The sequence below is a fragment of the Lithobates pipiens genome, unplaced genomic scaffold (genome assembly GCF_037356315.1).
Source record: "Lithobates pipiens isolate NorthernLeopardFrog02 unplaced genomic scaffold, aLitPip1_a1.2 Scaffold_30, whole genome shotgun sequence".
Classification (NCBI taxonomy): Eukaryota; Metazoa; Chordata; class Amphibia; order Anura; family Ranidae; genus Lithobates; species Lithobates pipiens.
In genome coordinates this window covers 171,252,917-171,267,685 of record NW_027507791.1, presented here as the reverse complement: position 1 = coordinate 171,267,685, position 14,769 = coordinate 171,252,917, and the positions used below count along the sequence as shown (strand labels likewise).

At 43.3% G+C, this 14,769-nt stretch overlaps 4 pseudogenes; all 4 read left to right on the top strand.

Annotated features, from left to right (window-relative positions):
• Nucleotides 1-9,253: 9,253 nt before the first annotated feature.
• Nucleotides 9,254-9,372, top strand: LOC143949873 (5S ribosomal RNA; annotated as a pseudogene).
• A 693-nt stretch (nt 9,373-10,065) lies between these two features.
• On the top strand, nt 10,066-10,184 carry LOC143948887 (5S ribosomal RNA; annotated as a pseudogene).
• A 3,273-nt stretch (nt 10,185-13,457) lies between these two features.
• On the top strand, nt 13,458-13,576 carry LOC143947608 (5S ribosomal RNA; annotated as a pseudogene).
• Nucleotides 13,577-13,679: 103 nt separating this feature from the next.
• Nucleotides 13,680-13,798, top strand: LOC143946831 (5S ribosomal RNA; annotated as a pseudogene).
• Nucleotides 13,799-14,769: the final 971 nt, after the last annotated feature.

The window sequence follows — 14,769 nt, the reverse complement described above, 5'->3', positions numbered from 1 at the left end:
TAAACAAAGAAATAACATTCTTTTTTGCTGCAGTGCATTTCACACTTCCAGGCTGATCTACAGTCCAAATGTCACAATGCCAAGTTAATTCCGAATGTGTAAACCTGCTAAATCTGCAGGGGGTTGAATACTACTTGTAGGCACTGTATGTGGAGCATCCAGGGAGAGGCAGGGACCACCCAAACAGTGAGGGGTAAAGCCTCCAAGGGGGACCGGTGTCAGACAGGAGGATAGCTGTGTCTTGTACAAGTTGGTTAATTAGACAAGTCATCCAGTGTGTTTCTGTGAGCAGCGGAAAGAAAGGTCGGTAAGGATTATGAATGGGTGGGGGCCAGGGAGTGCATAAAACTGCCACCAGATGACCGGGGCAGAGAGGGCAAGGGGATGAAAGTCAGATCTGGTAGGTGGGGGCGGGGGTGAGGAGTGTCCCTCATATTACTCACATTGGCCATACCTTGAAGCTGAGCGCTCTGCATACCCAGGACGTTCTTCTGTATAATCTAGCCTATCTGTACACATTAGTCGGTCCTCTGTATACACTAGTCTGTCTGTATACACTAGTGTATACAGATAGGCTAGATTATACAGAAGAACGTCCTGGGTATGCAGAGATGGAGGCTAGGGTATACAGAGAGAGAGGCTAGAGTATGCATACTTGCTAGTGTATACAGACGGACTAGTGTATACAGAAGACCGGCTAGTTTATATAGGGAGGCTAATGTGTGCAAAAGACAGGCTAGTGTATACAAATAGGCTAGATTATAGAGAAGAACATCTTGGGTATGCAGAGAGAGCGGCTGGGTTACACAGAGAGGCTGCTGTATGCAGACTTGCTAGTGTATACAGACGGACTAGTGTATACAGAGAGGCTTGGGTATACAGAGAGCTAATGTATAAAGAGCAGCTAGTGTATACAAAAGACATCCAAGGGTATACAGAGAGACTCGTGTATGCAGAAGACCGGCTAGTTTATACAGAGAGGCTAAAGTGTACAAAACACAGGCTAGATTATACAGAAGAACGTCCTGGGTATGCAGAGATGGAGGCTAGGGTATACAGAGAGAGAGTGAGGCTGGGTTACACAGAGAGGCAGGAGTATGCAGACTTGCTAGGGTATACAGAGAGCGAGGCTAGAGTATGCATACTTGCTAGTGTATACAGGTGGACTAGTGTATACAGAAGACCGGTTAGTTTATACAGAGAGGCAAATGTGTACAAAAGACAGGCTAGTGTATACAAATAGGCTAGATTATAGAGAAGAACGTCCTGGGTATGCAGAGATGGATGGCTAGTGTATACAGATAGGCTAGATTATACAGATAGGCTAGATTATACAGAAGAACGTCCTGGGTATGCAGAGATGGAGGCTAAGGTATACAGAGAGAGAGGCTAGAGTACGCATACTTGCTAGTGTATACAGATGGACTAGTGTATACAGAGGACCGGCTAGTTTATACAGAGAGGCTAATGTGTACAAAAGACAGGCTAGTGTATACAAATAGGCTATATTATAGAGAAGAACGTCCTGGGTATGCAGAGAGAGAAGTTGGGTTACAAAGAGAGGCTAGTGTATGCAGACTTGCTAGTGTATACCGGTGGACTAGTGTATACAGAGAGGCTTGGGTATACAGAGAGCTAATGTATAAAGAGATGCTAGTGTATACAAAAGACAACCAAGAGTAGACAGTGAGGCTCGTGTATACAGAAGACAGGCTACAGAGAAGCTAATTTGTACAAAAGACAGGCTAGTGTATACAGATAGGCTAGATTATACAGAGGAAACCAATGTCCCCACTGCCATGAGATCTTCCCGGAGCTCCTTCCTTGTTGTCCTTGGGTTAGCCTTGACTCTTTGGACAAGCCTGGCCTCGGCACGGGAGGAAACTTTCAAAGGCTGTCCAGCCCGTGGAAGGCTAACAGTAGTTCCATAAGCCTTCCACTTCCGGATGATGCTCCCAACAGTGGAGACAGGTAGGCCCAACTCCTTGGAAAGGGTTTTGTACGCATACTTGCTAGTGTATACAGATGGACTAGTGTATACAGAGGACCGGCTAGTTTATACAGAGAGGCTAATGTGTACAAAAGACAGGCTAGTGTATACAAATAGGCTATATTATAGAGAAGAACGTCCTGGGTATGCAGAGAGAGAAGTTGGGTTACAAAGTTGGGTTACAAAGAGAGGCTAGTGTATGCAGACTTGCTAGTGTATACCGGTGGACTAGTGTATACAGAGAGGCTTGGGTATACAGAGAGCTAATGTATAAAGAGATGCTAGTGTATACCGACGGACTAGTGTATACAGAGGACCGGCTAGTTTATACAGAGAGGTTGATGTGTAAAAAAGACAGGATAGTTTATACAGATAGGCTAGATTATACAGAAGAACGTCCTGGGTATGCAGAGATGGAGGCTAGGGTATACAGAGAGAGAGAGCGAGGCTGGGTTACACAGAGAGGCAGGAGTATGCAGACTTGCTAGTGTATACAGATGGACTAGTGTATACAGTAGACCGGCTAGTTTACACAGAGAGGCTAATGTGTACAAAAGACAGGCTAGTGTATACAGATAGGCTAGATTATACAGAAGAACGTCCTGGGTATGCAGAGATGGAGGCTAGGGTATACAGAGAGAGAGGCTAGAGTATGCATACTTGCTAGTGTATACAGGCGGACTAGTGTATACAGAAGACCGGTTAGTTTATACAGAGAGGCTAATGTCTACAGAAGACCGGCTAGTGTATACACATAGGCTAGATTATAGAGAAGAACGTCCTGGGTATGCAGAGATGGAGGCTAAGGTATACAGAGAGAGAAGTTGAGTTACAAAGAGAGGCTAGTGTATGCAGACTTGCTAATGTATACCGGTGGACTAGTGTATACAGAGAGGCTTGGGTATACAGAGAGCTCATGTATAAAGAGATGCTAGTGTATACAAAAGACAACCAAGAGTAGACAGTGAGGCTCGTGTATACAGAAGACCGGCTACAGAGAAGCTAATTTGTACAAAAGACAGGCTAGTGTATACAGATAGGCTAGATTATACAGAGGAAGGTCCTGGGTATGCAGAGATGTAGGCTAGGGAATCCAGAGAGAGACTGTGTTACACAGAGAGGCTAGAGTATGCAGAAGACCGGCTATTTTTTTTTTACAGATAGGCTTGTGTATACAGAAGACAGTCTGGGGAATTCAGTGAGGCTAGTGTATGCAGAGAGGCTGGGACACCGAGACTATTGTAAAAAGAAGGCAGGCTAGTGTATATAGATTACGGGCACCTGTATACAGAAGACAGAGAGGCTAGTCTATATTGAGTGGCTGGTGTACACAGAGAGATTAATGTATACAGAAAAGCTAGCGTGTAAAGAAGACAGGACTTTATTTTTTGCTAATGCAACTACTTTTGAAACATATAAAGTGCTTTTTTCATATTTTGGTGCTGTTAAAAAGTGGTGTGTTGTCAGTGGTGATATCAATGTGACAGTTAATGTGGAGAACTACAACTATTCAAAATAGAGCAAAAGAGTGCTAAGTTTATTTTGTTAAGTCATTGACTGATAGACGTTAAGTAATTGGCCGTTATTGGTTTGGCAGTACATGGTTTATTTTGATGTAAGATAGTTTTATTCTCTACTTATAGCCGAGTTTTAGACGACTTTATTATTAGCATTATTCGCATTATGCATATATATTATGCAGAGTGTAAGTATTGCAGTGAGACGATATTGCTTTTAAAAGATTTGTATTATTATACATAGCATTGTTAGCAGACCAATAGGACAATTTACATGGCTTAATATTGCAGAGCGTAATTTATCAGGAAAGAGATCCAAAGCGTTAGTTGCAGTAGCTTCATAAAACTGAGATATCGTTGCATTACTCTAAATTTAAAAGTTGTTCCGGTAGCACTGAAAAGACGATATTAGATGAGTGATCTACACATTTCGTTTACTATTTCACTATACCGGCTAAATGTTAATATGTGCTGCGTGTAAGGTAGAAATTAGATGGTTTAGTGTGAGCTGGTTTACCAGGATTTAGAGATAGTAATCTGTTTATACTAGTAATAAATATAGCAAAATAACTATAACGGGTTTAAGTGGAAATACACGAAATAACAGCAACAACGTGTGTAGGTTTTTATCAATCAAGTTAATTACGTGTCAGCAGCTAAATATTCTGCAATAGCAGAGATTAAGTATTGCAGTCGAAATGAGATCGGAAGCGTTAGTTGCAGTAGCTCCAAAATGACTGAGAAATCATTTCATTACTCTAAATTTAAAAGTTATCCCGGTAGCACTGAGTGGACTGATATTAGATGAGTGATCGTTCTAGTACAAATTCAGTTTCCTATAGCAGAGAGATACCAGTTACTGTGAGACGAGTAATTAAACTGTTCACGGTAGCATTGCATTACTCTTAACATGTGCAGCGTGTAAAGAAGCAATAAGATGGTTTTGTATTATCATAAAATTAGCAGTATACGTAATAAAGGTGAGTAGGTAACCTGGATTTAGACATAGCAAACTCTATAATCTAATTTAGCAAAATTAGAAAGGATAATATTGAGACAGTATATACAGGTAGAGTTTAAGTGGAAATACACAAAATATCTAGCTTACCTTTACATTGTTCAATAGAGCGTTGCAAAGTAATACCAAGGCAAAATGTCGGAATAGCAATTAGATGAGATGATTGCTGTAATCATGAAATATCAGCAACGACTAGGTTTCTATCGGATGAGAAAGTATAATAACTGGCAAAGTATGACATGGCAAAGAGACAAATTGCATTAGAGATGTGAGATGGACATGAAATGTCAATCCCCATTGGTTACTTACATGTAAACGCGGCTACATACAGCAAAGTGTGAGCTAAGCAGCTAAAGGGTATTTAAGAGTAAATTGACGTAGCTTGAAAATTCCAACGTGTAAATCGTTCCATGAATTATGCTACGCACGAAGACGGCTTACACTGACTGTTTTCCGTTTCCACTGGTCATCGGCATAATGTATCAGTAACCATGAACATTAATAGTGATAGACAGCTTACATTAGGATGTATGCATGATGTGAATTTAAAATGAATGTAAAATAGTTGCATTATGTGTTATTAATGTAACCAAACTGTATTGCTTTGCTTTGCTACTGCAACCACTTCTTGCCGCTGTTAAAAAATGTGTTGCAAGTGTTATGTGTTACAAATGGTTATCAGTGTGACAGTTAATGTGGAAAAGAAGTAATACACAAAATAGAGTCAGAAAGAGAATCCTATTGCATAGAGGTAGCGAGAGATGGTTGCATTAATCTTAATGTGCAGTGTGTAAAAGGTTTTAAAAAGATGGTTTTGTGTGACTTTTGCTTTAACGTAAAATTAGCTGTAGACATTATAACTTGTTACAATGATTTAGAGATAGTAATCTCTATAAAATAATAATAATAAGTATAGCAAAACAAATTAGGAAAATTTTGAGGCAGTATGTATAGGTCGAGATATAGTGAATACACAAAAGGGATCAAGGGATAGTTGCAAAGTCAAGGGATAAATGCAAAGGTACTCTATTTAACAGTAAATTGACGTAGCTTGCAAATTTCAACGTGTAAATCGTTCCATTAATTTTGCTGCGCACGAAGACGGCTTACACTGACTGTTTTCCGTTTCCACTGGAAAGAGAATCCTATTGCATAGAGGTAGCGAGAGATGGTTGCATTAATCTTAATGTGCAGTGTGTAAAAGGTTTTAAAAAGATGGTTTTGTGTGAATTTTGCTTTAACGTAAAATTAGCTGTAGACATTATAAATATGGTTAGGTTTACAAAGATTTCGAGTTAGTAATCTCTATAATATAATAATAATAAGTATAGCAAAACAAATTAGGAAAAATATTGAGGCAGCATAGATAGGTCGAGATAAAGTGAATACACAAAAGGGATCAAGGGATAGTTGCAAAGTCAAGGGATAAATGCAAAGGTACTCTATTTAATAGTAAATTGACGTAGCTTGCAAATTCTAACGTGTAAATCGTTCCATTAATTTTGTTACGCACGAAGACGGCTTACACTGACGGTTTTCCGTTTCCACTGGAAAGAGAATCCTATTGCATAGAGGTAGCGAGAGATGGTTGCATATGGCAGAAAGACGGCTTACACTGCTTTTCTCACATTTTGCTGCGGTAAAAAGAAATGTTTTGTCACTGTGTTTTAACTGTGACAGATAAGGTGGAGAAAAAGAAGTAATACAGTACATGACAGCTGATACTGGTTGAGTAATAAAACTGTTTTATTAAGATGTAAGACTAGTTTTATTCTCTACATATAGGCTATTCAGAGAGTTGTATAATATAGGCGACCAATAGGACATTTAAATGGCTTAATATTGTAGGGAGGAAGTATCGCAGTTCAAAGGTAAGAGATTGAAAGCTTAGCTTGAAAATGGCCGAGAAATAGTTGCGTTAGTCTAAATTTAAAGGATATGCCGGTACCAATGAGAAAGCTTATATTAGACTAGTTGATCTTTGCATTACACAATCCTATTATTATTATTATTATTATTATTATTAAGATCATAGTGCAGAGAGATACTCAGATAATGTCAGAGATACTCGGTCAATGTCAAAAAAGCAATAAAACTGTTTACATCGTTAGAGAGCGATAGTTACATTACTCTTAGTATGTGCAGCATGTCTGGTAGCAAATGGATGGTTTTGTGAACATTTTGCATTAAGGTACAATTAGCGGTAGAACTCATGGAAGTGAATAGATTTAAGCGGATTTTGAGATAGTACTCTCCATTTCTAATAAGAAATAAAGAAAAATAAGTCAGGATGGTGTGTCAGGACTGTCACATACTCACAGTTCCGGTACAAATATGCAAAATATAGCAAAAGAGTACATGGTTTATTTTGATGTATGATAGTTTTATTGCATGCTTGATGTGGGTGATTAAAATCGTGTAGTGATCTATATTTAGCATAAGAATGAAAAGGCATAACCTGGCAATGAGACAAACTCCATTAGAGATGTGAGCTAGATGAAATAATGAGATGTCTCTGTATAGCCCAGATTGTCTTCTGTTATCACTTAGCCTACCCTCTAAATTCACTAGCCTCTCTATATACACCAGTATGTTTACACTAGCCGGTCTTCTGCATACAATAGCCTGTCTTCGATATACACTAGCCTATGTTCTGAATACACTAGCCCGTCTTCTGTCTTCTGTATGCCCTAGCCTGTCTTCTGTATACATTAGTCTCTCTGTATAAACTAGCATCTCTGTATACCCCAAACTGTCTTCTGTAAAAACGTGTCTCTCTTTATAGCCTGTCTAGCCTTTCTTCTGTACACACTAGCTTCTCTGTATACACTAACCAGGCTAACCATTAGCCTCTCTGTGTACCCCAGCCTCATTGTTTACTCTAGCATCTCTGTATACTCAAGCCTATCTGCTTACACGAGTCTGTATTCTGTATTCACTAGCCTGTATTCACTAGCCTTATATATACTAGCTTCTCGCTTCTCTGTACACCCTTGCATCTCTGTACACTAGACTCTCTGAATACACTAAACCCTCAGTATACCACAGCCTGTCTTCTGTATACATTAGACTGTAAAAACTAGCTAGAATACACCAGCCTGTCTTCTTTACCCAATAGACTCTCTGTATGCACTACTCAGTCTTCTGTATACACTGTCAGCTTTGATGTATACCCAAGCCTGTCTTCTGTATACACTAGTTTCTCTATATGCACTGTCCTTTCTGTATACTCTCGACCCTCTCTATACATTAACCTCTCTATATACACTAACATCTTTGTATATACTAGCCTCTCTTTAAATTAGCCTCTCTGTGTACCCCAGCCTCACTGTTTACTCTAGCATCTCTGTATACTCAAGCCTATCTACATACACGAGTCTTCTGTATTGTGTATTAACTAGCCTTTCTTCTGTATGCTGTAGTCTTCTATATATACCAGCTTCTCTGTACACTCTTGCATCTCTGTAAACACTGTGTAAACTAGCCAGTCTTATGTATACACTCGCCGACTGTATACACTAGACTCTCTGAATACACTAAACTCTCTGTATACCACAGCCTGTCTTCTGTATACACTAGACTGTAAAAACTAGCTAGAATACACCAGCCTGTCTTCTGTACCCACTAGACTCTCTGTATACACTACCCAGTCTTCTGTATAGAATGTCAGCTTTCATGTATACCCTTTCTGTATACACTAGCTTCTCTATATGCACTGTCCTTTCTGTATACACTCGACTCTCTCTATACACTAACCTCTCTATATACACTAACATCTTTGTATTTGTCTTTAAACTAGCCTCTCTGTGTACCCCAGCCTCACTGTTTACTCTAGCATCTCTGTATACTCAAGCCTATCTACATACACGAAACGTGTATTCTGTATTCACTAGCCTTTCTTCTGTATGCTGTAGTCTTCTATATATACCAGCTTCTCTGTACACCCTAGCACTGTAACAGTACTAGGTTCCTGTATTACAGAAACAGAACACCAGCAATAAGGTGTATACTGTGCAGGAGGCACACAACACCGACTCTAACTTCTGCACTGCAGATGCATGTATTGCAGAAATTGAACACCAGTAATAATATGTGTACTGTGCAGGAGGCACATAACACCCACTGTAACAGTGCTAGGTTCCCAAGCAGTAAAGGCACTGTCCCTGCCTATAGTCCTCTTTCCCTGACCACCGCAACACACTATACAAGGCCGCCGCGCTGGCGGCCTTATATAGTGTGGGGTGTGTACTAAACCCCCCTGAGCTATAATTGGCCACAGGAATCCTGCCTGTGGTTAATTGTGGCTCTCTTCACATCTGTTCTTATTATATAGAACCTATTATGCTCCTCGTAAACTTTTTCAGTTTGGCCGAACGGCCGGACGCAAGTTGCCCCCGGTGCGGGAACATGGGGGGAGACATGATGCACATGTTTTGGAGATGCCCGAAGTTGATCCGCTACTGGACAGAGGTGACAGGAACCATTGATCGGGTGGTTGGAACCTCCACCAGGATGGAGGCGAAGTATTGTCTCCTGGGATTAGTTGAAGGAGTTGGAAACCCGGGAAGTAGCCAGATGGCAGTTCTGAGATGCCTATTTCAGGCAAGGAAACTGATTGCTCAACCCTGCTTAGCCTCCAATGTTGGCAATGACTTGGTTTTTTTCGCTTGTTTCCCAAGATGACCATGTTGGCGTTTGTCAAGATGGTTGAGAGTGCCCGAAGAGATCGCCTATGGCCCCATCACGTTAAAAGTGCCTGATCTTGTCTGATCTCGGAGGCTAAGCATTGTCGGGCCTGATTAGTAACTGGATGGGAGACCAACTGGGAATACCAGGTGCCGTAGGATTCTTTTTATGTTGTTGGCGTTGACATGGTTTATTTTTTCCGCTTGTTTCCCAAGGTGATCATCTTGGCATTTGTCAAGAGGGCTGAGAGAGCCCAAAGAAATCTCCTACGGCCACATCCCCCTGAAAGCGCCCGATCTCATCTGATCTCAGAGGCTAAGCAGGGTCCGGCCTGGATAGTACCTAATTAAAGGTGCCGTAGGAATCTTTTTATATTAATGGCTTTGACCTGTTTTTCTTTCGCTTGTTTCCCAAGGTGACCATTTTAGCATCAGTCAAGAGTTTTGAGTATGTCCCAAAGCGTTCGCCTGAGGTCACATCACCCTGAAAGCGCCCAATCTCAGAGGCTAAGCAGGGTTGGGTCAGATGGGAGACCGGCAGGGTCTATGTTGTTGGCGTTGACCTTTTTTTTTTCACTTGTTTCCCAAGATAACCATCTTGGTATTTGTCAAGAGGGTTGAGAGTGTCTAAATAGAACACATATGGCCACATCACCCTGAAAGCGCACAATCTCATTGATCTCGGAGGCCTAGCAGTGTACGGCCTGGTTAATACCTGTATGGGAGACCATCTGTGAATACCAGGTGCCGTAGGCTTCTTTTTATGTTGTTGGCGTTTACCTGTTTATTTTCGCTTGTTTCCCAAGGTGACCATCTTGGCGCTTAACAAGAGGGTTGAGAGTGCCCAAAGAGATCACCTACGGCCCCATCACCCTGAAAGCGCCCAATCTCATCTGATCTCAGAGGCTAAACAGTGTCGGGCCTGGTTAGTACCTGGATGGGAGACCGCCTGGAAATACCAGGTGCCATAGGCTTCTTTTATTGTTGTTGGCTTTGACCTGTTTTTTTTCCCTTGTTTCCCAAGGTGACCATCTTGGCATTTGTCAAGAGGGTTGAGAGTGCACAAAGAAATTGCCTATGGGCACAACACCCTGAAAGCGCCCAATCTCGTTTGGTCTCAGAGGCTAAGCAGGGTTGGGCCTGGTTTGTACCTGGATGGGAGACCGCCTGGGTTTTCCAGATGCCGCAGGCTTCTTTTTATGTTGTTGGCGTTGACTTGTTTTTTTTGTTTGTTTCCCAAGGTGACCATCTTGGCGTTTGTCAAGAGGGTTGAGCGTGCATTTGATCTCAGAGGCTAAGCAGGGTTGGGACATGGTTAGTACCTGTATGGGAGACCGCCTGGGATTTCTCAATGCCATAGGCTTTAGTTTTAAGCTGTTGGCATTGACTTATTTTTTTTATTTTTATTATTCTTTTATTAAGTAGAACAACATAAATATAACAGTCAACCATACAGCATGACCCAGGGTCACAATTACATGCTAACAAAAAATAGGCAGCCAAATAACTCTGGGTTCTCAGAGGGGAGTCCTACAGTTTCATGCAGAATATAGAGAAACCCCACCTCCGACATGTAGTACAGTATAACTAGTGCAGCTCCGTTCGGACAAATGTAATCATGGAGAACAACTGGGACCACAGCGAGCCAGCTTATCATGACCTACGTGAACCAGAGTAAAATATGAGCCGGTCATGTCCAGAACCCTGGGGTTCTTCTGGGTCCTGAAGGCTAGTAAGGAGACAAGGCATAGTTAAAGGGAGGACGGGGGAAGAAGAGAGTGCAAAGACGGAGAGAGAGGAGGTGGGGGGATGGCGGCAGGGAAAAAAAGAAAAATAAAGACAAAAAGGGAGGGGGGAATGCCACCCAGGGCAGACATGGCCTACGTAGGTAAACGTTAGATGTTCAGTCGTTTTCTGGGACAGGGGCACTGCTCACCTCCCGAATGTAGTCTCGAGTACCAGTAAAATACCTCCAGGGCCTCCATGTAACACTAAATGCCTCTTCAGTGTTGTGAAGGGTGGCGGTCAATTCTTCCATCCGGAGAATATGATTGACTTTGGAATACCACAGCACCTTGGATGGGGGCTGAGGCTGCCTCCACAGTGCGGGAATGCAGGCCCGGGCGGCATTCAGGAGTTGCATCGTGAGGTTTTTTTTGTATTTTCGAACAGGCTGTTCGGTCAAGTGTAGAAGGCACGCTACTGGGAACCCAAAAGTTCCTCAAGGTCGGGCATGCCCAGAAAAGGTGTCCCATGGTCCCCATATCTGAATTTCACCTCCAACAAACATCCGGGATCGATCTATCCATTTTATTCAGAAGGTATGGGACTCTATACCAGCGTGAGACTATCTTGTATCTTGATATTGGTTTGCGATGGAAGCTTTATGTACTAAGGTCAGGATCTTCCCTATCTGTTGTGGGGTAAATGTGATGCCTAAGTCCCTCTCCCATTTGTGGATAAATGGTGGGGTCGACTCCTCCTCCTGATTACTCAATAGGTTGTACAGGAGGGAGAGGGTGTGTCGCACAGGTTCCCTTTTGTGACAGATGGATTTATAGGGTGTCAGGTCTCTAGGAGTGTAGGGGGCCCTTTGTATGGCCAGAAGAAAGTGACGAAGTTGATAAGGACTAAACAAGTCAAGCGGAGGGTCAGAAAGCTCGGCGACAGTTTGCGTGGTCGGGAGCCCTCCCGTGGGCCACACCTCTCCCAGACGCTGTTTCCCCACCACTGTCAACTGTCGCAGTTTCTTGTTGGTAAATCCCGGTGGGAAGTCTGGATTACCTATAACCGGAGTCATTGGTGATGGCAGGGGAGCAATGTGTGTGCAGCGGAACAACCTCCGCACAACAGCCAACGTAGCTCCCACTACGGGGTGACCTCTGAGGTCTTTTGGTAGGGAGGACAGGAGCCACGGGGAGGTCAATAGGAGAATGGAACCATCCTCAATCTCCATCTCCACCCACTGCTTGTGTGGGCCATTACAATGCCAATCAACGACTCTCGCTAGCAGAGTCACTCTGTAGTATTGTCTGAGATCTGGGAGACCCAGACCCCCCTTGTCCTTTGGTCTGGCAAGCAATTGCAAACAGGCTCTGGGCGGTTTGCGCGCCCAAATAAAGTCCCGGAGCAGCACCTGCAGTTGTCTGAAAAAAATTGGGGGTAACCGGATCGGTAATGTCTGGAACATGTATAAGATCCGAGGGAGGGCCATCATTTTGAATGCATTACAGCGCCCGAACCAGGTCAGTGTTAAAGCATGCCAGTTTCCCAAATCAGATTTCAGTCTATCCAGGAGAGGGACAAAATTAAGCAGGTACAATTGCGCTAAATCCGCTGCGATGTCAACGCCCAAGTAACGTATAGATTTTTCAGCCCAGTAGAATGGAAAAGCGGACCGGAGCCTCTTGGCCTCACCATCCGGGACCGATATATTCAATACAGCCGACTTGGCGCAATTGTTTTTATAGTTTGATAGGCTGCCGTGTCGCTGTAGAGACGCAAGTATTTTGGGAAGCAAAATGTGTGGATTGGAGACGGAAAAAATTAGATCGTCAGCGTACGCCGCAATTTTGTGGTGTGCCGAGGGTTTGGATATGCCAGTAATATTCGGGTCATTCCGAACGTGACACATAAGTGGTTCCAGTGTCAGAATTAAAATTAGGGGAGACAGAGGGCACCCCTGCCTTGTCCCATTAGTGATGGGGAAAGAGTCCGAGCACCCCTCGGTCACCCGTACCGCTGCCGACGGCGTGGAGTAAAGCGACATTACCCAGCTCATCATGTTGGGGCTAAGACCTATATGTTCCAGGGTGGCCTGCATAAAGTGCCAGGCCACCCTGTCAAAGGCCTTCTCCGCGTCCGTTGACAACATAAGCAAGGGCCTTCCCTGCACATGCGCCGCATGGATTAAATTGAGGACTCGGGCCGTATTGTCTCTAGCTTCCGACTTATTTATATTTTTTTGCTTGTTTCCCAAGGTGACCATCTTGGCGTTTGTCAAGAGGGTTGAAAGTGCCTGAAGAGATTGCCTGCGGGCACATCACCCTGAAAGCACCCGATCTCGTTTGATGTTGGAGGCTAATAGAGTCGGGCCTTGTTAGTACCTGGATGGGAGACCGCCTGGGAATACCAGGTGTTGTAGACTTCTTTTTATGTTGTTGGCGTTGACCTGTTTTTTTTTCGCTTATTTCCCAAAGTGACCATCTTGGTGTTTGTCAAGAGGGTTGAGAGTGCCTGAAGAGATTGCCTATGGCCACATCACTCTGAAAGCACCCAATCTCATCTGATCTTGGAGGCTAAGAAGAGTCGGGCCTGGTTAGTACCTGGATGGGAGACCACCTGGGATTACCAGTTATTGTAGGCTTCTTTTTATGTTGTTGGCGTTGATTCGTTTTCTTTTTTTTGCTTGTTTCCCAAGGTGACCATCTTGGCATTTGTCAAGAGGGTTGAGAGTGCCCGAAGAGATCACCTATGGCCCCATCACCCTGAAAACGCCCAATCTCGTCTGATCTCGGATGCTAAACAGTGTCGGGCCTGGTTAGTACCTGGATGGGCGACCGCCTGGGAATACCAGGTGCCATAGGCTTCTGTTTTTTTTATTTTTTATTTAGTAGTATGCGACATACAATGCAAAGGCAACTTCACAGAATGTGTGATACAAATAGTTACAAACAAATGATCATATTGCATGGATATCAGAGCTAATGGTAAGAAGTCTGAGGAGAATAGCACGTGTACAGCTTTGCGGTCATATCAAGATGAGATTAAAGCTCCATCTCGTTGGGATCCTCTACCACTTAAAATATTATTGATACTAGCCCTGCTACCCTCGAAGAGTTTAGATATCCATAGATAGGGGAAGAATATTGTGTAGTAGTCAAATGGGGTCGGAACATACCATTTTCTTTTCCCTTTTTTGAGTTAAGAAGGGAAATAGTAGAACTGAAAGGAGGGAGAAGGGGAAAGAGAAGATTGGGGAAGGAAATGGCAGAAAAGGAAAAGAAGGGGTAAGGGGGTGTCGTGGGTAGAGTGGATAGGGTGGGGTCCCCTCCCAGGGAGCAAGAGACGCCCTCGGCTGGGTAGGGTCCCCTCCCAGGGAGCAAGAGACGCCCTCGGCTCACCAGCTCATCAGCTGTCCAACGTTTGGAACAGCGATCTCCAACGATCACCATGAGCTTACTATGTCTCGCGGAGGTATTCCTCCGAAAAGCGAAACTGGGTCCAGTAGAACCATCTGTTCCCATGCTCCTCCGTTTTATCCCTCATTGTGGCAGTCAGGTCTTCCATTCGTTCAATATCATTTACCCTTGCGAACCACTGGGTCACCATTGGAGCAGATTGCTCTTTCCACGACTTGGGATGCAGGCCCTAGCTGCATTGAGGAGATGTTTATGATAACGCTTATGATAACGCTTTCTCGACATAGGAGTTAGATTGAGAAGAACTGCTGCGGGATCATTGGCTAAGGAAATGTCTGTGAACTTGTGGATGAGTCTCAGGACAGGCTGCCAGAATGTTTGTAATTTAGGGCATTCCCAGAAAATGTGGAGAATGGTG